The 25258-nt window shown below is 38.2% G+C and overlaps 2 protein-coding genes across 2 annotated transcripts in view; one reads left to right on the top strand and one right to left on the bottom strand.

Moving 5' to 3' along the window:
* The window catches only part of LOC119770079, a 78884-nt gene extending 58621 nt beyond the window's left edge, over positions 1–20263 (bottom strand). The window contains exons 1-2 of the mRNA XM_038264283.1: positions 20206–20263; positions 19504–19573 (exon numbers count right to left, since the gene is read on the bottom strand). The gene's annotated coding sequence lies outside the window, so the exon portion shown is untranslated. The remainder of the gene's footprint in view (positions 1–19503; positions 19574–20205) is intronic.
* Positions 1–25258, top strand: part of LOC6032846 (zinc finger MIZ domain-containing protein 2) — a 73947-nt gene that overhangs the window by 42641 nt on the left and 6048 nt on the right. The gene's annotated exons all lie outside the window — the stretch shown is intronic.

Consider the following 25258-nt stretch of genomic DNA (forward strand, 5'->3'; position numbering starts at 1 on the left):
TATTATTATTATTTTGGTCCGCTTTCTTTGCACAAAGTTTTGCGCTATTCACGTTCCTGCTAGTATTACCTTGCCGTTGAGCGAGGGGTCAACCAATGTTTGAAAATGCAAAATTGTGACTCTGGTTCTTGCTTCAATCAGTGGCGCTTGTAAAGTGAGCAAAAATGAATCTGTTTTAATCAGTCCATTGAGCAGCCCCTCGGCGCCAACTTTTCCACTTTTCCCTCCATCACCCACTATTATCCCTGAATGTCTCCTTTTCCTTCCTGCTTTATTACGGATGCTCACACCAGCAATCAGCTCGGTATGCATACACACAGGATGGCGATATTGGTGAGTGCTGAGCGCACCACTTTCTTCCCGAAGCAATTTTTACTTAAACTTTTAACTTCTTAGCCTTTTACTTGCCCCCTCCTTCCCCTTTCCAGCCGTCATTAAACCCCATTTAAATTCCATCCAGCAGCGGAAACGTAGACGAAGTCGGTGGCCAACGAGGTCGTCTCATAAATATGTATGAAAAAATGTATTTATATCACATATTTTCACATTTTCCAACCACACGCGTGCACTGGATGGCTGCGTTACCACGGGTTTGTATAAGTGTGACAAACTTCCGCTTTTGGAAGGGAGACATTTCTGCGTGTCCCAAGGCATATTGGAGTCGATTATTTTCTACCTGAATCACTGCGCTTCTCCACGCTCATGCAACCGCTTGATGCAGTGAGAAAAATATGTCTCCCGAGATAATCCCTCTTCCCTGCTATACTGTCGTCGAGTACACACTCAATTTGACTCCTGGTGCTTTTCCATTTGGCTTATATAGTTTTTCCACAAGCTTTTGTGTACCCGATGCAACCAACAACAGCAAATGCTGTGCACAATTCTAACCACCTTCCCCATCGAAAGCACAACACACACAACATACTTTCCACCCTAGAACAAGTGAAACGCTGAGGGCATCAGTAGCTACGAGAAAGGGTGGAAAAACTTATTTTTCCTGATGGTGGGAACCAAGTGCCCGGAGGAAGGGGTGACGTGAGGCAGGACGGATACATGTGCACACTGGAAGCTTTTTCCAGGCACCACGTATGCCAGAGGAATATTTGTTATATTATCATTATTTGTATTGTTGCTGTGTCTGTTCCTACACGCTGCTGGTGAGAAAGGACTAACCAAGATGCAAGATTTCCTCCCAACGTTCAAATGGTGCTAGATTGTAGGGGGAGGATGGGAGGGCTGAAAATTTTCTCATCTGGGGAAATGTTCGCCTCCTGGAATCCTTTCCCTTAGCTATAAGAAGCTGCAAACGAGCGAGAGATGAATTAAGTTTGCCTGTAACATCCATTCTATATTTCCAGTGACGAAAAAGTTGTCCAAAATAACTAAAATACTCCATATGATTAAAATTACCAAAATTACAAAAATTATGAAAATCACAAAAAATGAACAAAACGATCAAGATTTACAAAATTGACAAAATTGACAAAATTGACAAAATTGACAAAATTGACAAAATTGACAAAATTGACAAAATTGACAAAATTGACAAAATTGACAAAATTGACAAAATTGACAAAATTGACAAAATTGACAAAATTGACAAAATTGACAAAATTGACAAAATTGACAAAATTGACAAAATTGACAAAATTGACAAAATTGACAAAATTGACAAAATTGACAAAATTGACAAAATTGACAAAATTGACAAAATTGACAAAATTGACAAAATTGACAAAATTGACAAAATTGACAAAATTGACAAAATTGACAAAATTGTCAAAATTGACAAAATTGACAAAATTGACAAAATTGACAAAATTGTCAAAATTGACAAAATTGACAAAATTGACAAAATTGACGAAATTGACAAAATTGACAACATTGACAAAATTGACAAAATTGACAAAATTGACAAAATTGACAAAATTTACCAAACTGACAAAATTGACAAAATTGACAAAATTGACAAAATTGACAAAATTGACAAAATTGACAAAATTGACAAAATTGACAAAATTGACAAAATTGACAAAATTGACAAAATTGTCAAAATTGACAAAATTGACAAAATTGACAAAATTGACAAAATTGACAAAATTGACAAAATTGACAAAATTGACAAAATTGACAAAATAGACAAAATTGACAAAATTGACAAAATTGACAAAATTGACAAAATTGACAAAATTGACAAAATTGACAAAATTGACAAAATTGACAAAATTGACAAAATTGACAAAATTGACAAAATTGACAAAATTGACAAAATTGACAAAATTGACAAAATTGACAAAATTGACAAAATTGACAAAATTGACAAAATTGACAAAATTGACAAAATTGACAAAATTGACAAAATTGACAAAATTGACAAAATTGACAAAATTGACAAAATTGACAAAATTGACAAAATTGACAAAATTTACAAAATTGACAAAATTGACAAAATTGACAAAATTGACAAAATTGACAAAATTGACAAAATTGACAAAATTGACAAAATTGACAAAATTGACAAAATTGACAAAATTGACAAAATTGACAAAATTGACAAAATTGACAAAATTGACAAAATTGACAAAATTGACAAAATTGACAAAATTGACAAAATTGACAAAATTGACAAAATTGACAAAATTGACAAAATTGACAAAATTGACAAAATTGACAAAATTGACAAAATTGACAAAATTGACAAAATTGACAAAATTGACAAAATTGACAAAATTGACAAAATTGACAAAATTGACAAAATTGACAAAATTGACAAAATTGACAAAATTGACAAAATTGACAAAATTGACAAAATTGACAAAATTGACAAAATTGACAAAATTGACAAAATTGACAAAATTGTCAAAATTGACAAAATTGACAAAATTGACAAAATTGACAAAATTGTCAAAATTGACAAAATTGACAAAATTGACAAAATTGACGAAATTGACAAAATTGACAACATTGACAAAATTGACAAAATTGACAAAATTGACAAAATTTACCAAACTGACAAAATTGACAAAATTGACAAAATTGACAAAATTGACAAATTGACAAAATTGACAAAATTGACAAAATTGACAAAATTGACAAAATTGACAAAATTGACAAAATTGACAAAATTGACAAAATTGACAAAATTGACAAAATTGACAAAATTGACAAAATTGTCAAAATTGACAAAATTGACAAAATTGACAAAATTGACAAAATTGACAAAATTGACAAAATTGACAAAATTGACAAAATTGACAAAATTGACAAAATTGACAAAATTGGCAAAATTGACAAAATTGGCAAAATTGACAAAATTGACAAAATTGACAAAATTGACAAAATTGACAAAATTGACAAAATTGACAAAATTGACAAAATTGACAAAATTGACAAAATTGACAAAATTGACAAAATTGACAAAATTGACAAAATTGACAAAATTGACAAAATTGACAAAATTGACAAAATTGACAAAATTGACAAAATTGACAAAATTGACAAAATTGACAAAATTGACAAAATTGACAAAATTGACAAAATTGACAAAATTGACAAAATTAACAAAATTGAAAAATTGACAAAATTGACAAAATTGACAAAATTGACAAAATTGACAAAATTGACAAAATTGACAAAATTGACAAAATTGACAAAATTGACAAAATTGACAAAATTGACAAAATTGACAAAATTGACAAAATTGACAAAATTTACAAAATTGACAAAATTGACAAAATTGACAAAATTTACAAAATTTACAAAATTGACAAAATTGACAAAATGACAATTCAAACATAGCTGAAAGGACCTCCAAATCTCTATTAGGTTTAATTGTAACAAATTGTGAACTGATTATTTACTGAATAAAAACTAAATTGAATTGACAAAATTGACAAAATTGACAAAATTTACATAATTAACATAATTAACAAAATTTACAAGATTGACAATTACCAAAATTGGCATCCAGCTTTTTTTTTAATTTTAGTCCTGCTAAGTTCCGGCATTGAAAAGTAAAATGTCACCTTAATCACTCTTTTGGAAAATCTTTCGATTACCAAAATCGGAGCACTTTTGGTCTTAATCCTGCTGGTTTGACGTGGGTTCATCAAGTTCATACCTAGCCAGTACATAACAACAACATATCATGAAAAAAATATTATTCAATTTTAAGAAACCAGACGCATCAGTGGAGACGCTAGGTTTCTGAGAGAAATTTGTTATGTTTAGTACTGAAATTAACTCAAATGTAATTTGACGATTTGAGCCCAATTCTAACAGAACGTGACAAAAAATCAATTTGTGACGAGAAATTACTCCAAAAATGTAAATTTGTGAATTTCTTTTACAAACATTGATTTTTTTCCAATTTTCAAAAATCTCCGTTTATTAGAAGCGCTCGACAACGGCGAAAGTCTCCACAAGTGACACAAAAAGCACACGAAACATTCTGAGGGGGAGGGGGCATACGTGGAAGGATGAGGCAACAACCAACAGCCACCCACCCTAAAGCTGTGCCACAACCGTCACAATGTTTTTTCGGCGTTGTCTTTACTCTCCAAAGCTGTGACGGAGATAGAGGGGCAGGGGCCAGCGGAAAAGGACCAAGTTCAGTTGGTGATTGAGAGGAAAATAAGTAAAATAATATATAACACACAGGGTTTGGGGGGTGGGTTGGGCACAGCAGCCGGTAGAACCGAGCATCGAGGGATAAAAAAGGCAAAAATGGTACAAGTCTCGTAGTCGAACTCCATGTCAAAGTTTTATTTCTGAATAGAGGATTCCAAGCTCCGTCGAAGTGGGTTGATTCTGGAGGAAAGAAGAGCAGAGGAATGTGGTACGTTTCAGCTCAGTACGAAAGCCATTTCGAAGAGAAAGGCAAACTTTACCACCAGTTTCCCAGTCGGAGGGACGGGCAAGGACGAGATCCTTCTCCCAAGTTTGTTTTTTTTATTGCCATTCTAGAAGCAAATGTTTCACCAAAGAGTATCCCTTCTCTCTGGTTTCACCGAGAATCCTCGGTAGCATGGAAAAAATCGGGCGTACCGATTTAATGGTTATGTATGTGTACAAGATCGTGCATAGGTAAAAACACACATGAAAACACAACAAAACAGTCATTTGTTTGTGTCTAATCCTTTTGAATTTTGATGTAAGTTTCTCAACTTTTTGTCTGTTGTAGGATTTGTATGTTTTTTTTGCAAAACTTTCCACTTTTATCGGACTGGCTACGTTTGTGTGTTAGATTAGATTAGATTAGAAAAAAGCAAAACTGTTTTACAAAACAGATTTTCAAAATCTTCATTCAAAAGACATTCTAATAAAATTCTAAGAATTTACTACAAATTTTCACATAGTCCCAGTCTTCAGCTTGACATTTCAAAATAAATTTCCATTTGATTAGTTTCATAACAAATTCCATCTACCTTCCACGTCCAGCCATGAATCGCATAATTCCCAAACTTTATTTATATAACTTTATGTATCCAGTTTGGTAGACCCCCAAACCAGACTCATCCTTTGCGATGATGTAAAGCTGTTGAACGGCATCTCTTCTCCCCTCGCCCTTGCTTGAAGCATTCCAAATAAAGTTTAACCCAAACCTCCTCCTTTCACGGATTGACTTTCAACTTTCTCGAGAGTCTCGACCTGGTTCAGACCGACAGGTACAATATTCCTCCCCCTTCCACGCCCAACCGAAAGGATTTCCCAACTCTGACCAGGTAACCCTCCCACGGGTCCACCGTCGTCACCGATTCAAAGGGAGATGAGTGGATTGGGATTAAAAGAGGTTCCGACATTTATAGCATTCGATAAAGTTGATGAAGACGAAAGTTGTTCATACTGGCAGCTCCCCTCCACCCGTCAAATCGACAGGATCTCGAAGTCGGAAGCCGTTGTTGCTTCTGCTGTTCACTTTGTTTCACCCAACCCACCACCACCAGCAAGTCGGTGAAAATTTCTTGGAAATTTTACAATATGATTGCGCTTCCATCAGAGGACAACCTTCCCCCACCCACAGGCACAGGCACCGAACGTTGAAAGCTTCCGAGAGTTGTTTGCCGGAACGGGCGAAGAGCAAAAAGCGGTTGGCAACCGGATGAGTGTTATCTGGTGCGCGCTGCCGTTCCCCAAAAGAGATTTTCCGAGAGTTTGAACAGCTTTTCCAGCGGCCTCCACCTCCGCCATCAACGGAGCAATTTGCCCGAGGAAAGGTGATGGAATGAACCGGAGGCCGAGACAAAACGAGGACGAGGTGTTTAAATTAAATTCCAAGTGGAGGCGCTCGGTGTTTTTATTCGCCTGATGGGTGGAAAGCAGCCGGAATTTAGCCTCAATTTTCAGAAGAATCGCCCCCTCGGGAGGAGAGTACGAACAAATTTTCACAGATTTCACAAAGTCAGAGAGAGCGAGGCACCGGGGGCACCCAAAGACACCGTCAAAGTTTATCGTCGGTGGAAATCTGCCTCCGTTCTTGGAGAAATTCAGCCTTCAGCAGCCTCTCGGATGCGGCCTTCGATGCCATTTAAATGCTAATGTTACTGTTGTGTGAAGGTGTTCGTGGATTTTTGCTAAAGGTGATCTCGGTAGTAGTAATGCTTGATCTTAGCGGAAATACAAAGAATTGGACAAAATTTTAGCAATTTGGCATTGTTTATTATCAAAAGATGGTATTATTTTTAAATCTCATCAAGTAACAATAATACAACTCGTCAATATAAAAGTTTCGTCATGGTATAATAAATTTAGACTCCCTAATACGCTTCAATCGACCTGCTCCTCGATGTGAACCTGCTCAGAAGCAAACTTTGTACACAGATAAACGTGGGTGCGCATGGTTGCTTAAGATGATTCCATAGCATTTATGCTTGAAAATTACAATAGCATGTATAGGCAGGAAATTCACTAAAATTCGATTGAATGTTTAGGGAGTCCAAATCTGTCATATTTTTACGAAACTAAAGCATTTACTGACATCAACTTCAAAATGTCTAGTTGTGTAATCCCTGGCCAATAAAAATATGAAATTATAAAAGAAAGAAAAAAAATGCTGAACCAAGTTTTTATTTTGCCTTTTTTTCTTTTTTTTTCATAGAAAATATTGAATTTCCACCCACAGTGCAGCTTTAATTGCGAGTCGACAATAGTGAAGCAAACTTGGAAAGATATTCCAAAGTGGTACAAGTTTCTGTGGCATCTTCACCGCGTGTGTGCATGGCTGTGTGGACCTACGAATGGATTCCGTGCACCGGAGTTGCCCGTTTGCCTTTCTCCATATTTAATACGTTTTGGAACCATCTCACCGTTGTCGTCCTGGTCCTGGTCGCCCACAGAGGCAAAGCGAAGTCAGTGGGGAGGCGGAGGGTGCGCCGGATTGTGTCAGGACGAACTCCGCCAAAGAAGGGCAAAAAAGCGAACACGAAACACAGAAGGACTTTTCATGTGAAATATAAGCGCCGCGCGGTAAAAGTTTTCCGTAAAAAGCGGCAAAGCAAACCGCACCGTTCCGAAGGTCCCTTCGCCCCGGTCGTCGTTCCCATCGTCGTCGTCGTCAGCGTTGTCTCGCTTCCTGTTTTCAGGATCCTATCCTCCGAGCAACGACAACGAGGCGGTGTTTTATGTATTCCAAACCTACCCCAAAAGCCGTCCACAGCCGTGATGCGAATCTACATAAAGTGATTTTCTTCAACTCTCGGCTGCTGCTTTTTCCGCTTTCGCTATGCTTTCCAACATTATGGTTTCGGAGCCGAGCGCCCGAGAGTTCGCCTGAAAAAGTGGGAAAACTTCCGAGAGACCTTGGGGGGGGGGGGCGAGTGGGAAGACTAACCAAGTAAAATGAAGTGGGTTAGCTGCCGTTCCTGCCTACCCTAGGGGTGAAGTGGGTGAGAGAGCAGAAGGACTAAATGTATATAAAATACCGACAGAGTTTGTCGGTGACGAGCGGGATCCACACGGTGGAGCTTCGTTCCTTGCAAGAATGACGACTGTGACGACGATGTTGGGGCTGATGTCGTTTCTCTGTTTGAGAAACCAAACAGTGGTTGAATTTCACAGCTGGTCAAAATTGATTTTCTCAACCTGATATTTTTTTAATGAAATGGTTAGAGACAGAAAAAAGGATTTTACAAAGAAAATAATATTGCATAAAAAACGACAAATTTTTTTTAAATTAGTAAATTAGATCCTCTTTTCATTGTTTACCAAAAGTTGCCCTCAATATGGCAACCCCCTAAAGCCACCAGCAAGGGGGTGGCACTGCCTGTCGGGAGAAAAATACACCAAAGCTATAAAAGGAAGCTTTTCCACATGTTCACACAGATCATGCTGCTGTTATGTACCTGCGACGTCAGTTTTTTTTTCTGTCGTCGTTTTCTCGGTTTGTTTGCTCCTCGTCGTGTTCGCAATTTTCTTATGTACTATGCTCGCTCAACACTGCCATGCGGACATGCCATGCTGCCTACCCACCCACGAAAGCTCAGCTGTGAGTGACCACATGGGTGAGTTCCGCCAGAGAGTGAGTTTCTCTCGATGGCCAAGGAAGAACGTGCGATACAAAAAAAAATGGAAAACAACCACGTTTTGGGTGGTGGGCGATGGTGAGTGGGTGGTTTGACTGGTTGGCCCCAAAACATGTCTGGTGCTTTTTGCCACTATGTACAAACTGTTGGTGCTTTACGATGTGGCCGAGCTAGCTCTCTCTCTCTCTCCCTTTGGCTCAGAGTATGTGTGTTCTTTAGTACATAAAACCAAGTCAAGTCGAGAAAATATGTCGAGACGAGTTGGCAGGTCGGAGCAACAAGAAAATAAAGCCAGCTGAATTTTGTTCGTCCTTCCTCATCCACCCGCAGCTAACGCCGCACTGTGTAGCTTTCGAGACGTTCTGTTGTTGCTCTGTTGATGCTGTAGCTATGTGTACAGGACACTCTGTGGAGCAATAGCAGCAGTGAAATGCGACCTCGACAGTAGCAGCAGCAAGGGTACACACGCGAGGTGCAGAGCAAAAAGGACAGAGTGGACGAACGGTCATGGACTGGTTTTGGGTTACTGATTTTATCATCATGTACCACGTTTGTAGCAACTATATAAACCATCGGGATACGAAATGAGGACCACCCGGTTGTATATGTATGTGTGTTTGTGTGTATCGAGGCAGTAAGATGCCTCGTCGGAAATGGGGTTGTCTCCGAGAATCACTTGCAGTAATCAGTGACCAATACTGTTGATTGAAGCCGATAGGTCGACGAACATGATAGTATTATTGGTTATTGAGGTTTCAGATTGCCTTTACATGGCGGCCTCCTGAAATAATTCACCAGAGCAATGTGCGGTTTAAATTGTATAGTATTTAGCTTTATTTATTTAAAATGAACTATTTACTACTACTTCTAATTTTCAACAAAACTTTTATTGACAGGTCACTTCTAGGGCAAAGTAAACCAGAAAAATGCGTTTACATCAAGGTGAAAATGAACTAAATTTAAAAAAGTTATATCTCGTTCTATTGTTAGCTTCCATAGTTTACACCAAAGTTTCTCGACAAAAAAACAATCTTTGCCGGTACTCAACTGTCAGGGAATTTTCCAATTTAAAAAAGATTATTTTTCTTCTGCCTCTCTGTTGGCACAAGAGCACAAGCGCGCCAAGCATAAATCTTCCGGTGGACAACGTAATGCAAACCGATCCCGACAGCCGGGTTATCCCGGAATGAGAAAGCATGGAACTCGAAATGGGCCCGTCTATCCCGACTGCTTTCCGAACAGAAAAGCACCGGCATCAGGGCACACACAAGTGACTTGCAAAGCCACAAAGAAAACTGGAAAAACAGAAAAATTGTCTAGCAAAACAATTAAACTGATATTTATAACAGTCCTGCTAGGACGGCCCAGCGACCAGGACACTTCTTTTGCCCAAGTGTGAGGTGAGAAGCGAGATTCCAGCTTCAATCTCATCTTCCCAGTTCAGTGGAAAAGTTTCTTCCGGAATACACATTCCATTCCCGCTCCCGGGCTATCGTCCCACCTGCTCCGGAAAACATTCAGTGGCATTTTGTCCCTTTTTCTAATGCTGCCTTAGAACCTCCTCGCCCCCACCCGGATGGTAATCGGAAATAACGGATGGTAGAAAAATGCTCTGAAAATGTACTTCAAATGTACCAACCGACCACACCAGAGAAGCCTGACGGTGGAGTGGGAAATTTTCTCCGGACTGTCGTTTTTTGCAACGTCCTTTAGTTTCAGAGTGTAGGGAGGGAAAAAGTTTTTCCGGCAGGTCCCACAGGTATACAAAGCGAAGCATCCCAGCACAGGGACGAGGAAGTTTAAAAGTGGTATTTGTTCCTGTGGACAGAGCATGAAGCGAAATCCAAATTCAATGTAGATTATTTTTACCACTTTTGTCTTTCTGAGCTTTTTGAAAGTAGAAAATTTGGATTGGGAAAATTATTTGCCTTGTTGGTGGAAGCGTTTTTGGGGTGACATTTATTCAATTATTTTAAATAAATACATTTTACTATTCAAAATAATGCACTTTTATCCTACTGATCAACATCAAAGATATTAAAGAACTCATCCTAATTCCACTGTTGGCGTTGAAACGCTTCTCTCATCTCAAAGCACTATTCCTCATCCTCCCGCAATCCAGCACCTCGTCCACCCATTTCGCATGCACGACATTTCAACTTCAGAGTTACACACATATTTTATAGCCGTTTCTCGTTTTCCCCCAGCCACCCAATGATCCGGTCTTCTCTTTCGTAATTTTCCTGAAGGTTTCGCTTTTTATGCTCCTTTTCGAGTCAGAAAAAAATGCTGGAGAAAAATGGCGAGCAAGGATTCCGAGCAAAAAAACGGTTCCAACCGAGCAGCAGCAGCACATTGGGATTGGGATTATGGCTTTGCCTTTTTTCTTATCGAGCCTATTCGCTACCAGGAAGGTTAGGGTTGTCCTCAAATGCCGACCCGGAGGACCTGACAAAGCAAATTGAGTGCTTTGCTATGGCTGCTTGCTTTTCCAAAATGGCTTAAAAATTGGTTTGGTTTTCTTCCAAGTAGTACCAGCTTTAATTTCTTTTCATTCGGTTTAAGGATCAAGCGGAAACTGCTTCGAAATAGGCAGTGGGAGAAGGCCCACTTTTCCTGATCCAAACAGTTTATAATTATCTTAAAATTATCACAACAGAATTTTCAACTCTATTTTTTTTTTCTTTTCATTGCAGGTTGGTTCAATGTTCTATCCATGGTGCAACAGCACAATCTAAGTGTATGAATACTGTAAGCATTTCAAAACTAATAATCCCCCATCAATTTCAACTCCATAACAATCACTTTCTCCACGGGAAATCCTTCGACCGTCGCCACTGGCTCTGTTCATCCGCCTCATTCGACCGCTCCAAGGTTCACAAATGTATTCCAATGTGTTTGCTGTCTAAGCCATACGGTTCGATGTGAAAAAAAAATAGTCATCGCTTTTCCAAACATGGCACCCAAACCAATCCCGCTCTCCCTGAAACATCATGGTGAACCCAAAGCAAATCCTTATGACTACGATTCCTCGACGTATCCACCGCTCCCCATCAGCAGAACATTTTTCCATAAATGGATTCACACAATCGTGGGAGCCGACTTTCAAATGAAATTTTCCCCCCGCCCCTCCCCAATTGGCCTAGTGTTTCCAAAAAAAAGGATCATTTTGCGTCGAGTCCTTTTTTTGTTGCGAAAAGCTAAAACATATCTCTGCTGCCATTCCCTCTTTCACCCGGGGAAAACTCGGGGAAAGAGTCTCCTGCCTGGGAAACCCAGAAAGAGCCAGCAAGAGCAACAAAAAAAATAATAAATAATACCCCCAGAGGAAAACAGCAACAGTGAAAAATATATACCAACCGACCGACCGACGAACAAACCATTCGAATTCCAAAAACCGAAAGGAATGTGTGTGCACACAAAACTGAGGCTGGGCACAACAGTCTAGGGTGGCTCCCTGCAGCACTTTTCACATTAACACCCGTCCGCTCTGTGAGCGGTGTGAATTCCACAGTGTTGGCGGTAATTTAAAATCGAGTTTTTGAAAATTATATTATTTGATAAAAAAAATCATCAGATTCATAAAAAGTTTTGATTTATTCACTTAAATTTAACTTTTTAAGCTTAAGAGCGTAAATAAAAAAACGGATTTCATCATAAATCGTAATATTTTACAAAATTTTATAAAAAAAACTCGGATGTTCAATTACCAAAATTTGTTGGCTATATAAGATCATATGAAGACACCCTTAAAGCCCTACGCCGGGATAAGGCAATCCAAAAAGGGGTGGTTTGGACGACATTCACAAAAACCAATTTTGAAACGTCATAACTCACCTAAAAAAATACAAAAAAAGGTTGCTGTCGATGTCAGTTAAAAATGTATTTTTGAAGTTTTAATCAAAACATATTTTTCTACAAATAAACCTCTTGCTTCACACACCGCAAGCAAAGAATTCTACTTTTTGCTTCTGACGGTGAAGTATTCAGGGTGCTTCTATTCTAACTGATGGAGTTTTTGGCCAGAGGAGAAATCGGTGTCCGTCTGTCGTCGTCGTTCGACGGTTCAGTCAAACTGCAACACTCAGTTCAGGGTGGACTTTTTGCTTTTCTTTGTTACGTTCTGTCCCCATGACTCTGTACACTGAACGGTGGAATATGAAATAACTGTGATGAAAGGGTGATGTTTTTTGTTCAGAAGGATAAAATTTGATCAAAAGCCTGGAAATGTCAAATATGGACAGATTCAATAGAACGTTACTTTTTGTAATGTTATGTTTCAATTCGAATTTTTTACAAATTATTTATCACAAAGATGCAAAAAGCGTGTTATCCCTTTCGGAAGATTGACCACCAGGATTATTATCCTTCTCTTCTTCCAAGATCTGAACAGGGTTATTGCGCCACGAGAAAATTCGCCACTACGTCGTCACTCTGCACTCAGTCCCGGCACTCTGCACCCAGTCCCGGCCCGCGTCCGTCTCCCACAGGATCGTCGACGAAGACGACGACTCCGAGGACGTCTCTTGACGCCATGTATCCGCCACAGTCAATGTCACCCCTTCTTCCAGAGGACAGCACACAGACTCACTTGTCCTTCTGTCGCTAGAGCGCTGATTTGGTCCTCACCAGAAGAGTGAGAGAGAGAGAGAGACTGAAGCTGTGTGTGGTGGCACCGACTGTCTAACATGATTGAGTCCCATTTTCCAGCAGGGATGTGGCGCGACGAGGTTTATATATGTTTAGGGGTTTCGATTAAGTAAATTTGAGGTTTTATGGGCGAGAATTTACAGTTGCTCGACGAAGAAGGCGCAAAAAAAGGGGCGACGACAGTAAACGGTACTTCGTTTGCTTCGGGATTTCACTCTCGTGTGAGTGGAATTTGTATTGTAGTGGCACAAAGGACAACAAGAGAAGATATATGATTATTTGACAGATTGGGTTCTTCTCTGCTGGAATTGAGACGAGCTGTTCGCCGTTCCATTCTGTGCGGTGAGATTGGCGTCTTGGCGACATCAAAAGAGGGTGAACCCAGTCTATTACCGCATACCGCACGCAAAACCAAACTGAACAATCAAATTGCAAAGGAATAAAAATCTACGTCGCATAAAAGATGCCCTGCCTTTTGACCAGAAAATCAGAGGGAAACCTCTAGTGATGTAATCAATCACACTCGCCAAACAAGGGGACGACTGTGAGACGAGCTTTTCCGCCGGGAGACGACAGCATCAATTTATCAACGCTTCTCAGGATTTTTCCCTCAATTCACTTCTCGTCATTCTGCCCTGGGTGTCCTTCTGTTTTGCTGTACAGTAGCAAGGCAGCAATCATAATCCTGTGCGTGCTGAAAGCTTACATTTCACCGCCATCACCATCAAGGGAAAACAACACAAATATCGGGCCAAGAAACCCCGGCACTTCCCAGATACGAGGGAGAAAAATTTCCGACAGTGTTCTAAAAATATTTGACATTTATGCGACCACGCAAATTGCCTCCAATCACCCTGGGGAGGGCCAAGCCTGGACGAGAAGCAGGGAAAAACAACAACCGCCACACCACAAAGCCGAAGTCAACTTTTGCAACACACACACTCGCACACCGGGAGAAATTACATAAATTGGCACCGGCGTCCTTAAAAATAGAAGCCACCTTTTTTTGTTCTCTCTGGCCTGCGTCACACGGACTGCTTCGGGATCGCTCGTAAGGAGCGCACACACCGGAGCCAGGAGGAAAACTTGAGTGGCTACAAATCACTCAACGTTGAAGCTTGTCTGCCTCGATTGCTCAAGCTGTTTGGCAGGAAAACCTGGTGTTAGAGATTATCCTGGGGTGATGTATGTATACTGAGGAAGTGGATATTACAACTGACGGATTTCTAATGAATTGAGCAAAATGTAATACCGAATATCCAAAGAATTTGGCAGTAACTGACCAAAACTTTCCATCTTTTAATCGCAAAAAATAATACAAATAAGAAGCGATACATAAATGTATTGCAACGTTTTCATTCACCTTGAGTCAATCGACAAAGAGCAAGGGGAAAAGCTGAAAATCTAACTGCTTCCAATAACACCACGGTGCAAAAGGGAAACAAAGTGCGAGTGAATCCGCTCGAGTTTGAATGAATCAACAGAGTGAGGAAATCCTTTATACAGATGTGTCATTCTCCGCCAACTCACACAGCAGTTGCACCGACACTTCTTCGATGTGTAAAATGTTTTTTCTGTAATTTGCAGCCTGAAAATTTGATGAGATAGAAATTTGGAGTCAATAAGAATGTAATAAAATTTGACACCCGATTTGATGGCGTACTCAAAATTCCGAAAAAACTTATTCTTCATCGAAAAAACACTAAAAAAAGTTGCAGAAACTGTACCGTTTTCCGTTAATCAATTTAAAAAAAATTTCGATCTCACTAGGTTTTTTGGCCAAATTTTCCCTAGTTTTTGTTTAATTGCATTCGAAGAACCTTCTGTTACCAAGCGGTTATTGAAAAGGAAATAGTTGCAAGGAACACCAAATCTCTATGAACCAGTCATTCACACAAGTTGTAAAATTGTTATTTCGGTAAATAAAATGAATTGATTAGGATTTAAAAAAAAATTGGAACATTTTATTTTAAGGGAAATTTAATGTACTTTTCGAATCTGCAACAACCCAGAAGGGTAATTTTTCATTTAGAACTAAATTTTTCATTAAATGTAAAATTTGTAAATTTCGTGTTTTTTCTTACTTTGCACGATTATTTTTTAGAGTAAACATCGTTCTACAAAGTTGTAATGCAGACAATTCCAAAAAATTGATTTACATACATAAGGGGTTTGTTTGTAACCATCACGAGTTATCGCGATTTTACGAAAAAAATGTTTTGAAAATGTAACGATTTTTTTTTGGAAAAAATCGCGATAACTCGTGATGATTACAATCAAACCCCAAATGTATTTTTTTATTGCCTGCTCTACAATTTTGTTGAACATTGTTACACTTTAAAAAAAAACATGCAATTTTCAAGGGTAAAATTGTGTTTTAAATGGAAAAAATCCCTTCTGGGTTAATGTAGATTGAAAAGTAAAAGTACATTAAATTTCCCATTAAATAACATGTTCAAAAAATTTCTACAGGTAGGTAACGGAAAATTGCAGAGTTTTAAAAACTATATTTTTTTTTTGAGTGAAAAATAAGATTTAATTTTAAATTTAGAGCACGCCATAAAATCGGGCGTCCAATTTTACATAAAAGTCCCTTTGACACCAAATTTCCATCTCATCATCTTTTCGGACTGCAAATTATTGAATAACATGTCTTTTTTCGTATGTTCAAAAATTAAAGGGGTCGTACCGCCCCTCCGTCACGAGATATCAAAAAACGGACCTCGGATTCACTAAAATGGAAGAGGGGTCGGTGCAACTGCTGTGTGAGTTGGCGAAGAATGACCCTTATATAGATGAGATATAATCACTTGACTTGCCCTCGAGGGATCTAAACGTTGTGCACCCAGATTCGCTCACTGTGAAACTTTCCCATTTGTAATTTATTCCGAAAATTATCCAAATAACAAATCAATAAATATCACTTTAACTTGAATTGGCACATTCAAAAAAGCAATGTGACGAGGAGCAAGCAGCGCCCATCCTATGGCAATGTTATTTTCAGCAAACTAATTAATCGCTTCCTAATAACAGCACCGGGCTGCTCCAATTTTCCCTCCCCCAAATTAGAATATCAAGCACGCGGCAAAAAGGGTGCGGCGGCGGCGGCGGCAGCATCAATCACGCCAACAAAAACTCCCCCCTCGAGGGTCACACCGTACACCAACGGTGGCGAGTGCAAAAATTAGCGAACCCAATCTGCGGTGCCAAAAAGCGAGAAACGAGAACAACTCGCCCTGTACCGATGGGCTGGGGGTGGAGGAAAATGGTGGAAAAGCGCTAAATTAAGTTGAAAACAAGCAAATCAATATACACACATGTTCGACACAAATCGGCGTCGAGAATTCTTCGGGCAGAGGGTGGCATATTTGAATGGGTGGGGCAGGGGTGAATCAGCATATGTAACTAAACACGCTCTCAACTCACCAATTCACCAAGGGCACACACATACAAGTCGTCGTTTTTCAGCACCATGCAATGTGTGTAACAAAGCAGTGCTGAAAACTCGGATTTGGAACCCCCAACCCCTTTTCCTTCCCATCGTTCTCCCCAAAACACCACTCAAAAGAACGTTTGGCCGGGAGCAGAAAAAAACTTTCCCTCTTCTAAAATTCCCCCGCGGGGGTGACTCTACTCGTGCTAACTTACCAGCTCGAACCAGCGAAAGCAGTCAGTGTACTCTGCGGTGAGTGTTGGTGGTAGTATGTAGCATGTAGAGCGCATTACCCCTAAATAAATCAAATTTATTCATAAACCAACAACCTCAGCAACTGCGGACTGGCTGATCCTCCCGTTTAGGGGGGTGTTGCTTGCTGGGTGCGCTCTCCTATGGCGCTGGAAGTGATGAAGCTAAACTGTTTTTGGAGTGACTCGGGCATTAGGAACAATATCTGGAAGGGATGCCAACCAGCGGTTTCATTTACTGGGAACTAAAAAGGACTATTATTTTTAAAACCGAAACCATCGACATTCAGAACATTCCACAAAAACATTTCCGGGGACTTACTTGACACTATCCAAAATGCGACAGTTCCTTCTGGTCCGGTAGTTAGCCACAACAAAACACAATAGTTTCTTCTTATTTTCACTGAAATCACTTTTTGATCCCAAACAAACTGTGAGCTGCACTGTAGTATCACAACAAAACATTTTCAAACACACAAACATTTTCACAAACAAAACATTTTCAAATCAACCGGTACATTTTTTGACAAAATAATGATATCCGAAAATTTAAGCGGATTCACATCCCACAGTACAAAAAACACAATGAACCATTAAGCGATTGCTTGCAAACTTAAATTGCCACAACTGTAGGAAATCCTGTCAGTCCAAGTAAAACGTTAGTTATAAAAAAATCAAAATAAGATAATGTTGGTGTTAATGCTCACTCATCAACTTATCAACTTTTTATAAAATTACTTTAAAAATATATAAAAAAAAAATCATTCATCATTTTAATAGTTTTGTCTCATTTAAATTCTGATTAAACCCACGAGGACAAAAAAAAATATTTGTAGAATTATGTATTTTAAAACTACTAACCAAAATACTTTCTTTAAACTACAATATTCAAATACTTTGGTCAATTTTTATTTCAAACGGAATCAAACCACTCATAACTTAGCATATGAAAATATATAAAAATAGACGGAGCAAATTCGATTATCATGGTAAAATTGGCTAACAAAGATTGTTTAATTTTCAATATTTTTTTATTTGTTTAAAAAACAATAAAACAATATTTTTATCTGCCATTTGTAGGACAACTTAGGCCATTGCAAATATTTTTCAAGGTTTATGTCGGCCTCCCCCGTAAAATTGAGCCAACAAATCAAAGGACAAAAAAAAATTTTTTTTTATTTTATACTTCACAATTGTAATGGAAATACAAGTCTAATTGACTGCAAACAGTTTGTAAGGTATTTTCCTGCGTTGATAATCAAATCAAACATTTTTGGACTTACATATTCCAAAATATTTAGATTTTTTGTACATGCACAGCAGCACAAAAAGATGGGATCGAAGTAAACTGTGCGCGCAACCGGACGCGTTTTTTTTCCTCTGTCATTTTTTGGTCCCTAAATTTCGCTTAAAAAGAGTAAAATTTGTATCACTTGGAGACTTAGGTGTCCTTTTCGGCAATTACGAAGTGGCCATCGATGAAACGTTCCTGTTGTTCCAGCCCCGTGTACCAGAAATGTCCTTACTGAACCAACGCCATTCAAGTACTGCTGGATGTGGACGAGAATTTGCTTCAACATTTGCAACGGGTTCAAACAATTGTTTACTGATTGACTGTGCTGAGTGATGGCCATCGCCCGGAAACTTCTAAGGTCAAGCCGCTTGCTGTCGTTCGTGTGGTGCAAGAATTCGGCAACCTGATCGCAAGTTTCATCAAGTTTGAGAATGTCTCAAAATGTCCTAAGCCTTGGATTATTTATTTGGTGAGAGCTTTCCATTATTATTTTCAAAAAAACTCTTACATCCACTCTAACATTCATACATTTCACTGAAGACAACTACGCCAACCATATTATATACGCGGTAGGGTGTTCCCTTGGTCGTTCGCTGTGAGTTGTGGATTGCCTGCTTCTCTAATGAAGGTTCGACTGGGGGGGCATGCTTATTAATTTCTCGTCGCTCCATACCCTCAGTGACGTGATGGGAGCAAGGGCGTCTATGCAAAGTGTCCCTACACCCGCTACAAATTTCCGGCGCTTGGGGAGGGAAGAGGGAAACCATTTTATTTTATGCGCCGGTATTTGTAGCATTAAAATTCGTGCAAAAAAACTTATGCACGTGGGCGTACAGATTACGGAGTAAAAGATGATCGAATTGTTCACCTAGCGCTCACATGTGTTTCAGGACCAAGTTGCCTGCGGGTATGGGGATCATACATACATACATACATGCACAGCAGCACAAAAAGATTTTTTGCGCAAAAATTGCGTTTATGCTGCGATATTTTAAAAACTAATAATAGCAAAACATCTAAATTAGAGTAAAATGCATTTTAAGTATTTTTTTTTTCATTTAAATGATTAAATCATAACTTTCAATTTTATTATTTTTTTACTTGCCAATATTTAAAAATGACACAAAATATGCTTTAAAACCAACATCAAAGCAGAAACAAGTATTTTCCACATGCTTATGGTGGACTCAATTTATTTCACTTAAAATAATCAAGTTTTTATCCAATAACTTTTTAGTGCATTTTTCAATGGCAACGTAAACTTTAAAAAATAATTCAACGAGCTAAACGGCCTGGAAGTCGAGACTACTGATGATCGAATCTGCACTGATTTGCGTTTTTAATAATTGTACTTACCGCTCAGCAAAGACCAGCAGGTGGAACGAAGAATAGAACGGGTGAGCCGACAGGTAGAACGACGATGGCACTGAAAAAAAAAACAAAACACAAAAAAGCATATAAGCTTGAATGATTCAAGAAAGGATTTTTTTTCATAAAATGTTTCATTTAAAAAATAGAATATTTTATTTCAATCACAATGTAAAAATTACCATGAATTGTGTTTCTTGATAAAAAAAGAATATCGAGAAAAAAAACAACTCCAAAGGAACTCACAAAAATAAGTTTTCAATCAATTGTTACCTCTAGGAACCATTATAGAAAGAAAATTTCTTTGAATTCAAACAGAATAATAAACAGTATTCTTAGCCAAATTTTCGAAAATGCAGCAGAACTGGTGTTACAATAATCATGAAAGACTATGGCAATCAAATAATCAGTTAGAAAGTTACTCTGAGATGTTAATATGTACATGGTATAAAAAAACACCATTTTGACGAATTGTACACCAGATTTTTTTTAACTTTTTAAATGAAACAAAAATGATACACAATATTCTTTTAAATTAACACACAAATAAATATTTTTTAATTTCTAACGTTTAACCAAATTTATGCATTGAAATGTGGAAAATATTTCCCACATGCTGAACGGCTTGGAGGTCAAGCCTACTTGTTAATTGAATCTGCACTGATTTGCCTTTTTAAAAATTGTACTTACCGCTCAGCAAAGAGTAAACTGACAGGTGGCACGAGAATGACAACGGGTAGGACGACGACGATACTGAAAAAAACACAAAAAACCTTATTAGCTTGAATGATTTAAGTAAGAAAAAAAACTTCTGTTTTATAATAAGTATTAATCATAAAAATTAGTTCAAATATTGTACTTAAGTTACGTGTAAAAAGTACTATAAAATATATTTTGGATGAAAAAAAAATATCTCGAACCCACCTCTGGAGGACCTATTTACAGCCACACAAAATTAATGTATCAATAAATATCTTTTTGATTTTTGGAAGCATTAGAAAAACTGATTTTACAAATTTTGAGTTTAAAGTCAAAATTATGTTTTTTAATTTCAATAATCAAATATTTTGGTATTTTTTTTTAAAGAGAGTTCAACCCCTTAACTTAACATATAAAAATAAACGGTGCAAATTCGATTATCATGGTAAATAATTTTTGTGTTTTATATGTAAACAGTAAGGTAAAAGTATCAGTCAACAAATAACAAACAAATTAAATATCATGATGTAAGGTGGTAAAGTACGCTTTATTTTATTAGAAATGAGCAAACAAAATAAATAAATATACATACAAATACCAAAATTGTTGAACAACAAAAACTCAAACAAGAAAACTAAATATTTTTGTAGAATAGAAGTAGAAGTTGTTTAAAAAGTATACAGTTAAACATATTTTTTAGTGAAATCTTTGTTTTCATTAATGGTTTGCAAATGGATTGAACTAAACCAATCACAATTAAAACCCATCATGATCGCACCCCTGCATTTAATCTGGCACCCCTGCCCAAGGAAGAGGATGAAGCTCTAGTTCTAGTAGCCGGAAAACAAGCGTGAGAGCTTCCTGAAACGACGCCGACGATAAGGACGAGGAGGCAGGAGGTTGGCGGCTGTGTAATCAAAAGCAACAGTAACACCACACCAGAGGAGAGCGGGAGAGAATCTGTGTGAGAACAGTGGGCGAAAGAGGGTGGTGAATGGTTTATGTGCGAGCCTTTTCCTCCTTTCAACCACCATCAACATCACACGGCCACATTATTGCATGTACAACGCACAAGAGAGAGAGGGAGAGAGCTGGAGAGAGAAATCAAACACACTCTCTTTTTCTGTGAATGACGGAAAACGATTTTTCCGACATCCTCGTGCCGTTCGAGTCACTCACCGACACACTCAGCTGTTTGCGACTGCAGGGGAAAATTCTCTCTCGCGCGCGTGCTCTCTTTCTCTCGTCACTCGCACAGTTTTCCCCTCTCCGACGGTGGTGCCAGCCAAAGTGCATTAGTGTTTAAACGGTTTTTAGCTTTTCCGCCTCGGCGCAAACAAGGACTCTTGAGCAGGGGAGGTTTTTTGTTGTTGTTGTTGTTGCTTCTTCTTATTCCTCCCTTCCGTTGAACCCGACTGATGTTGTACATATTGTACGGCTGTGTGTGTGTTTGTGTGCTCACTTTATTATGTGGCCTCTGTTGGTTTTGTTGGTGAGTGCCCCTCCGGAGACACCGAGAATATGTTTGTTTGCGTTTCACTCCCCGATTTCCGGCGGATTTCTTTGGGCCTTTACTTCCCGGCTCGGGTGTCTTCTTGCTCCGCTGTGTATGTGTGTGTTTTTGCTCTCTTTCTCGCACTTTACTCGAATCAGAATTCATATTTTTCGGTGTGGCGTGTGCTATTTTACGTACGACTAAAAACTCATACAGCACGGCAGAGGAAAGCGAAAAAAAACTTGGAAAAATTTGACGCTCACTCGGAAAAGGGGAAAGGGGTCAGATTGAATGGTAATGGAAGGGGGACTGCGATAGCGCGTGCACGAACGATTGAATCGTGATGCGTCATCAATAGGCGCAGTGGGTGGTGGGAAGTGCAAACTGCATAAAGAAATACAAAAGGGAAAATAGAAACGTAAAAGCGTGGTTAAGTGACGAGCAGTACGTTTGTGTGTTTGTTTACGATGAAATGGAGTGATTATCGATCAATTAACACGGGGGTGAAAATGTCGCAATTTTTATATAAAATGTTTTGTTTTTAAAAAGACACCGTATACTAGCTCATAACGAGTTTTTTTTTAAATAGTTGCTCATAAAATAACGACACTGGTGTGTACTTCAGATCGTCCTAAAACGGCAAAACAGGTTCCTTTTAATTATTAAAGTGTTTGAGTGTTTGTGGGATTCAAAGGATTCCAATTTGTTAAGAGCATATTTTTTACAACATTTAAATTTTTTAAACTTGTACTGGAGAACACAGTAAAAAAAAAAAAAAAAAAACGAAACTATTGGCACTACGCCCCCCGGGGCATGGCCTTCCTCTAACGTGGGATTTCTGCTCCAGCGCCTCTGACGAGACAGGAGAAACCGGGACCGACGTTTTACTTCACCATCCGATAGAAGCTCAGTGGATAAGGCGGGAATCGAACCCGCGTCTCATAGCATCATCGGGATCGGCAGCCGAAGCCGCTACCCCTGCGCCACGAGAACACAGTATAATAATCATAATAATTTAACATCGCTGACTGTGAGCATATGTTATGTTGATTTTTTTTTAATCTTCCCTCAAACATTTGTAAATTTACGATATGTTACTCCTAATTCACTTTTAAATCATTGACCTTTAATTAAGAAATATTTTAAACCTTAACTTAAAGGTTTCAAAATGTACATGAAATTTTTCCAATATTCTTTTCTTTTTTTCAAGGTTACCAGTTTACAAGAGAAAGCTGATTAGTTGGGTTTTTACACACAAAAAATACTAAGACGTTACAAAACACAGCTGCATACACTTGCAGGTCATATGTAAATTTTGTCTCGGAACTGAAAATATATCTATGATTTTTCAAGATGTTTTAAATAACATATCCAAAAATGGTAAACATCGACGAACAGAGTTCTGAGATATGATTTTTCGAAAATAGCATAGTCGGATTTCGATAAAAAAAAAAACTAAAAGTACCCGGCTTCTCCATCGATACGAGTTCGTACAATTTGCTGGAGCCGCATGGCCCTATATGCTCTTAACAAATTGTCCAAAAACGAAAGAAAGCGATAAATTGTCCGATTCAAACTCATTTTTCTAAATAAAATTCTAATTAAATTTTACATACAGGGTAAGCCGTTGATCATTTTCGAAGGAAATAATATTCTGTATTAAATTAAATTCAATTTAACGAATTTCAGCACCAAAAGGAATCAGCATGTGCCGGTTTTTGTCTTCTTGAAGTCAATGAAAGAATTTTTGATCTAAATCAAATGTGCTTCAAAATTTATATAATTTTGTGGCACAGTAATTGACGTCCTAGTTGGCAATCATTGATTAATGACGATTTCCTTAACTTTACAAGGAATGGGATAATCGTTACCAAAAGGAATCAGCATATGTAGGGCACTATTCTAAACAACTTGTTGAAGGATTTTTGTCAAAATATTGAAAGCGACGAAAAATTTCAAATAACCTCAATTACCATCATTTACTACAGTTCAGACCTCGATAAAAACTGTGGCTTATTTTTGATTGTCAATCATAAGCATGTCCTAAATTACTATAAAGCAGTATATAATTGTTAAATCGAATGTGGTGGCTAATATGGCGGTAATAAAGTATTGAGAAAATGCATTTGGTAATTTTTGGTACAATTAACTGTTCAAATTTGAAAAAAAGTACAAAAAATATAGCAGAATTTAAAATTGATGGAAAAGTATAACAGATAAAAATATTTTTTTTTTTTCATGTTTTGATTATTTGCAGTCACATAACCTTCGGATAATTATAATCATCAGATTATAAAAGGTCAGAATTTTGACGTTTTCATATTTTTTATCATCTTAATTAAACAAAAAAATTAATTAAATCAGCGGAAATTTTCAATTCAACTTCATAAATAGTAACTAATTCATTAAAATGTTATGTTTTCTAAAAAAACTTATTTTCATCGTTTATCATGCATATTGTCACTGATTTTCCTATGACAAACTGTTATTACAAAACTCAACTTGACTTCCTCCTAAATTAAGCGTAAGCCGTCATCATCTTCACCACCGTCAACGAGCATCCTCCAGTTCAAGGATATCTATTTGTACGTCCGTGTGTTGGTGCGTGTTGGGTCGCCTCAACACACATTTAATAGGGTTTTGTTCTCCCGTGGGTGATTGGGTGGAAATGAAACTGCAACAACACGCACTAGATCAACACCCCACAAAGACTGGCTCAACTGTTGACTCTCCCCCTCTCTATCTGTCGCACGCTCTAAAGGCACCAACACCAGTGGCGGTGGCGGTGGTGGGACGAAAAAGGATATAATCAAAGATAATATGAAATCATACCCTGGATAATAGGAAAATGACAATAGGAGTCAGCGAGCCGGGCCCTGCAGCATCGTCGTCGCCCGTTGGTCCTAGGGTGGGTGTGGGAGGTTGGCAAACGAGATGATGAAATGCGAACGACAAACAGAATGTCCTTTTGCTGGGTGGGCGATGCCAAGTGGGTTGCGAGTTAGGGGGGTGGCGAATGAAATTGAAATAATAAAAACGACAACTTTTCCTTCCACGTCGGGTTTGATCGGTGACTTGTCGCTTTTTGGTTTGACAGTAGGGTGAGAGCATGAAAAAAGGATTGTGTTGTGAAATTGAAACGATTTGAAATAAAAATGAAAACCTCGACGATTTTTAATATCTTTAATTAAGTGATTTGTCAATTTTAAATACTAATCAGTCACAAATAATTTCTACAAATACAAACATGTCTATAGTCGTACAGAGCAAGCAACAAGGACACATCAACGCAGCGTCGGCTCCGTGTTTGTCAATTACCATTCCTACCCGTGGCGCCAGCATAAAATCACCCTCCAACCACCGACCAGGACTTGTTGCTCATCGTCCACCCCACATCATCATCATCAACAACATTGACTGATCCCGTTTTTCGGGACTGTGTTAATTTTAATTCCAGCGTCTGTTCAATTTTCATCATTTATGTGATTGAATAACGTACACGCGTGTGCGTGTACCAAGTGACGCGTTGACAAAAATTGGCAAAGTAAA

The sequence above is a fragment of the Culex quinquefasciatus genome, chromosome 3 (genome assembly GCF_015732765.1).
Source record: "Culex quinquefasciatus strain JHB chromosome 3, VPISU_Cqui_1.0_pri_paternal, whole genome shotgun sequence".
Classification (NCBI taxonomy): domain Eukaryota; kingdom Metazoa; phylum Arthropoda; class Insecta; order Diptera; family Culicidae; genus Culex; species Culex quinquefasciatus.